The sequence below is a fragment of the Hyaena hyaena genome, unplaced genomic scaffold (assembly GCF_003009895.1).
Source record: "Hyaena hyaena isolate Hyena2069 unplaced genomic scaffold, ASM300989v1 scaffold_249, whole genome shotgun sequence".
NCBI lineage: Eukaryota > Metazoa > Chordata > Mammalia > Carnivora > Hyaenidae > Hyaena > Hyaena hyaena.
This window is the reverse complement of record NW_024080880.1, coordinates 2,111,223-2,117,531: the sequence shown is the minus strand read 5'-3', so window position 1 is coordinate 2,117,531 and position 6,309 is coordinate 2,111,223.

The following is a 6,309-nucleotide window of genomic DNA, read 5'->3' as shown; positions in this document are numbered from 1 at the left end:
AAAGTCCCCAACCATCAGCTGCTGCTACCTTTTTGTTCATTCTGGACCCTAGGGTCTTGGTGAGATTTTCTTTGCATTCCTGTTCCATAGTCAGCTTTCAGCAGATCTTGGATAACTGCACTACAGAAGGGACCCTTTCCATGCTATTTCCCCTCCTCCAATGGTATATTGATGTTGCTTGTTACAGGGTATGGGGCCTGTGGTAGGAAAGAGAGTGTCTCTAAGATTTTATGATCCAGACTCAATCTTAGCAGGTCCTCTGTCTACCTTGGTCATAGTGATGGATCTTTCTCAGCATTCCTTTTCTCCCTCATGATAGTCACACTGTAGCTTGTATCTGTGAGATTCTTGGTTAGGAGAGTCTTCTGCCTCTCCAGCAACAAAAGCTGGCCTCTGTTAGAAAAAAGACAAATCTGCTTCTCTGTGAATAGCACTGTGCTGCCTTTGCCAGGAACTGATGACAGAGGGATTCTCCCCTTCTTCCAACAGATTTCTGTTCCTGTTCTTTGAGGCAAGGTTTGTGGTAGAAGGGGAGGTTTCTTGACCCCTTCCAGAGTCAGAAAGTTTTGTCTTCTTTCATTTACCTTTGCTGGGATTAGGGTCTAGGTTTTCCTAGCCCTTACCCAGTGGTTTATAGCTTTTGATTCATGTAAAAAAGTTCAAGAAGTGAGTATGAATTTGTGCTTCTACCCCATGAAGAGGGAATTCTATTTGGTCTCCTCCTTTGCCTACAGTCTTTCTCATGAGCACATGATGGAGGCTCATAGTAAAGAACTATAGGGTAATTAAAGAGTCACTTTGTTGCACAAAGTCTAAATTTTCACCCTAGTCAACCTTTTATCTTTAATAACTCATTGATGTTTCAGTTGTTTTTGTTTACTTTATTCTTATGCCAATCACTTCTTACTTATTTACTCTTGTACTCTGTGAAGGTAAAATAATTCCTGTGTTCCTTCTTTCCTTAAAAGGCTCTTCATGCTTTAAGATTTACTTTGCCCTTCACCTCACTTCTCAGATCGGCCGGAAATGTTATGATTTTATAGTTGGTTTTCTTTTTCTTTTTGTTGTTGTGAAGGTAGAAGTTCTCTTGTACGTTTCTAAATTCTAAGTTGAAGTCATATCATGTCGCAGGGTTTAAATAGCTCATGCTCGGTATTATCTTTTACTAAAATAGTTTTTTGGCATTCACAGATTTAGAATTTATGGTACCAACGGTATGAGATCTATTTCAAAACAAATTTAGTATTGGAATCTTCATGATAAAATTGTCTGACTTGTGGAGCGAACCTAGCCCAGGCTTAGCTAGTGTGTGAACCTAGCAGAATCCCTCAATATTTGCAGCTCAACCAATCTTTACTGTACTTACATATGAACTGTTTATCTCATGTGTAATTTACTGCAATTTGCAGGACTACGGGGGGTCTCTTGTAATGCTGGCAATCATAAGCTTTTATGACATGCACATTTAGCTATTTGCAAAGATCATGATTAATATTATTAGCAAATACAAAGGTCTGTTCTACTTAGAATATGTACTTAGATATATGTCTGGATATATCTCTGCCTAGATATAGTATAGGCACATAGTTTCTTTTTAATGATATTTGTGATGATACTCTTGTGTTTCGTGTAGATATCAACCACACATTAGCTCAATGTGTATTTAACCTAACAAAGTTCTTTTTATCACTGCAATAGAACTACTGTGCATAGAATGCTAGATGTAAATGTACAGAGTGAGTGCATGCTCTAGTTACTTCCATTAGCAGTTAGCTATGTAGTATTCATGATTCAAATTTGCTCTTAAAAAATAATAGATTCATCTGTGTCATAGATACTCACCATCAATAGCATATCACTGAAACAGTAAATATTAAATCTGTAAAGAACAAAGACCTACTGTACCATAAGCAATGGCAAAACACAATCATTATTAGATTTTAGGCTAAAATTAATCAATTTTAAAAATGGGCCCTCAGGTTAAATTATTAACACCCAACTTTTCCTTTTCCACTTTCCGTTTTGAAAATTACTAAAATGCATACTTTACTTGTAGTTTAATAAATATATTTAGTCAGTGCTTAATCAATATCTTACAGAAGGGATAAAATCAAGTTAATGATGCATGCCCAGTAGAAATAGTCGTCTTACCAAACGGGAAAGCCATCTCTTCTCGACAAGGAACCAATCTTCATAAACTATAAGAACCACCCATTTGACACACTCTATTAATTGTAATTAAAACATGAACATCTACTTTGCTGTGCTACCGTTTAATAGATTTTGATCAGCTTTCATATTTGCTCCCAGAGTGGTGGTTTGTGTATTGTGATTAAGACTCAGTTTGAGCCCCAGTATTGTTTGTCATTACTTGTGACAGTATAAACTATGAGATCAGTCATTTGTGCTGTTTTTCCTTATGCTGATTTAAAAAATGTGTCAGTATAATGACATTAAAATACTGAGCTATATTTGGAAATAAATGCTCAGCTACTCTAGTCATTTCATATTCACTGTCATAATGTTAATCATGAGGGTCTTATGTGGTGTTATTTGGATGTAATTTCATTTTAAGATCCTACAAAGTCCTCTATCTCTTGTCTGGGTTTAGTCAAGTGTATCTGCCTTAGTATGTCTGCATTTGGCAGTATTGCACTTCCTTTCAGACTTCTGTTAGAGGGATATTTGAAACATGGAAAACAGTATGCAGGGAGAAGTAAAACTACCCATCATGTGGCTTAATTTAGATGCCCTTAATCTGGTTCAGGTTCAGTGGCTTGGTTTTGAAAATGGGATTTTCTCTAACTCTTTCAACTTTCCTCCTCTGTAACTTGGATAAGATCAATTAGACTCAGAGAGGAAATATTCACACCTAATGTGCAAATGCACATGATTGGCTTCTTGTTCTTGTGACAGTGCCAGAAATTGCATGTGTTAGTATTATCTTACATTGTAGAAAAAGCCAAGTTGATAATTGTGAACTGCTTTCTGCAGCTGTGAATGCCCCCTTTCAAACCAATAGAAAACAACAGGAGGCCCAACTGTGAACATTCTTTTGAAAATTCTATTTACAAAATGTATCCATTAACAAACTACCCCACAGCTTCCTGGGGATTAAACAAAGTCAGACCTGGTAAAGTAACAGTGCTACTCAGTGGGATTTGCTTACACCCTGTCTCTTGTGTTCAACTCCCAGTAGAGTAGAATTCATAGGTTTTCTTGGAAGTTGTATAATTTTTTTCTTTTTATATAGATAAATAGCCTAGCCAGAGTTATCACTAAAAAACAAATGTCTAAATGGCCTTTATAATAAATATTTAGGGTTACCTGGGTGGCTCAGTCTGTTGAGCATTTGACTCTGGATTTGACTCGGGTCATGATCCCAGGGTCATGGGATTTAGCCCTGTGGCAGGCTCTGCCCTGAGCATGGAGCCTGCTGGGGATTAGCTCTCTCAATCTCTCTCTCTCTCTCTCTCTCTCTCTCTCTCTCCCTCGCTTTCCCTTTCTCCCTCTCTCCATCTCTCTCCCTCTCCCCCTCCCTGCCCTCCCTCTCTCCCCACCTTCCTTCTTCCCCCCCCACCCTGCCCCTCCCTACTGCTCATGCATGCTCTCTCTCTCCAATATTTTTTCTTTAATTTAAATAAATAATTGATACTATACCTTATGGAAGTACTTATAATTTGGTTCCTAATTTTTCATGGGCTTTTTCCAACACACTTGAAACTTATGATTTATTGCCTTGTATTATTATTATTTTTTTTTGTTGGAGGCCGGCTCCAGCAGGTCCATGGGTCCCTGAAGGATGGACGGTGTCGGTGAGAGAGTGAGAGAGCCCTGAGATCCTTTCTGATCACCAGGCAGGCATTTCTGTCCTGTCGGTTTTGGTGTCTTTATTTATAGGTCAAATGTTAACATGGCATCAGTAAATTGAATTTTTATAATGGATAGCTCTCTGTGATAAGATGTCTTTGGAAGATGTACAGAAACAGGTTTTACAGAAGTCTTCTTGCAGAACTGCCTCAATTATAGTGAGGTTGAGTAACTAAGAAAATAACAAGGTGTTCACATTTTAATAACGCTAAGATTAAGTCATAGGTTTGTAGATACTCTTATCAATCCTCATCACAGCTGCCAGGGTAAAGGAAGGTGTTTGTGGAATGTAGGCCTTAGGGAAGGGGCTGCTCTACACCATCAGTTAGCAAAGGTGTATGTACTAACTTATCTTCTGCCCTTATCTGTTCCTTCTCTCTAAGTTAGACTCTTTGTCTCCGGGCAAGACTTGATTTTCCAGTTATATGCTTTATGGCACCAGAGAGCCAACCATACCTTTAAAGAGTTTAGCTTATTTCCCATACATAGAATAGCCTCTTTGAGTGCATTTACCTTTGTGTCTACTCTTATGATTTCTTGAATAGCTAGGGCATGAGAGACATTTTTGGTTAGTTGATTTACATGTTGAGCTGTATGAACATCCTGGACTAATTCAACTGTAGAAACAGAATTTTTCATGTAAAGGTCATTCTTTTATGACTAGGGGTCATTAGCCTGTTCATAGCTTAAGGGAAAGTATGGAGGGAAACAGGAGCTGCTGGAGACACGATGTCTGTTCCCATAATCAAAAGAAGAAGTTCCCACGGTAAGTTCCTTCACAAGGTGCAATCATCATACCAGAGCCGGAATAAGGGCACAAGTCACTCCCGATACTGATCAACAAGGCACCTTGGGGGTCTGTGCTCAAGCAGAAATAATTGAGTGGGGGTGGATATCAGTCGTCATCTGATTGGCAGGAGACCGTGCAACCTTGCTTTAACCTCACCAGGAGTTTTCTCGACTAGTGGGCTCAGAATGGCTCCCAACCTTTTTTTTCTTATTTCCTTTCAAAGATTGTAAGCCTTTTGAGGGCAAAGATAATGCTTTTCTTTTCTTTTTTTCCTCACAGGTCTTACTACTTAGTGGGCTTTTCATAGATACTGATTAATTGGTTGAATATACAAAGGTACTAATATTGGGGGAAAATTGAGTTATATTTTACAAACTTAACATTTAAAATCAAATCTGTATTTCTTCTTCAGAAAGAAATTTCACTCATTCTAATATATTTTAGATTACTGATGCAAAGTCCACCATGTATCTGTGTTGTATTGTTCATTCTTTCTTTTTTGTTTTTTGTTCATTATTTTTCTTAATAAAATCAATAAGTACTAAAAACATATCAAATTCTACTGTAACATTCAGCCAGATTGTATACCTTAAAAAAATCTTGGGTTTTTTTCTGGGATAAAGGTTAGCATTATGAAGCATTTAGAAAAGGCAAGAAGGACTCTAGTTCATTGCAATGACTCCAGCAAAACTGCAACTACATGATCTAATAGTTTTTCTTCAGGACTCCTAGTGATGGAGGAGACATTTTCTCTCTCTGTAGCCAGCTTTAGTGCAATGAAACTGAAATACATGCGGTTTCAATGAAATTTCATTTGCAATTTAGGATATGTACTTTATTTCACTTTCTTCTATGCCTAAATCTTTAAAAAAAATCCAAAATTGCCCCATTCCTATAGATTCATCTTAGATCCTATGCAATTTAATATATGAAGAAAATTGTTAAGCAAAAGAATAGCAGCAGTACATATAGTCTTTAGGAAAGAAACAGAAAAGACAAATCTATATAGATATAACTTATAAAAAGTGTTAAGTTTATTTCCCCTCTCCCCAGCATATAAAATATATACAAATAAACAAAGCAGCACCAAATTTGTCCCTGAAGACAAATAAAAATACTAAAAATGAATATTTTTAACAGAAAATATCTATTGATGGTGATTTTTGTAAGTAGCAGACTTATAGTACTAGGTTCCTGGAAATACTCATTGTTGTAATTTTTTGTTAAATTTGTAATTTTTTGTTAAATTAACATTTATTAATTAGAGCCCTGGGGTACTGAATGGTTAGTCAGGATCCAACAAGGACTGAATGGTTAAATAGGGAAGCTTATGACTCACAAATCCTGAAAGAGGTAAACTGCATGCCGGCGGAGGGGGTCGGGGGGACACACAAGGAGATCAAGGCAGGATGATGCAGAGAGGGTGAGGTAGGACCTCGGACATCGCCTTTATTAGGATTCAAGCAAGGGTGGAGGTGCTTTGGGGGATCCCTGCTAGGGTTGGATTGGGCAATTCAAATTTTAAAAAGTGGTTTTGGTAAGATTCACAGGGGCCTGATCTGGGTGACACACAAGGGGAAGGACCTGGGAGGCAAGGGAGGGGGAATGTTTATCACATGGGTTGTTGGGAAAGTTACATTAGGAACTTA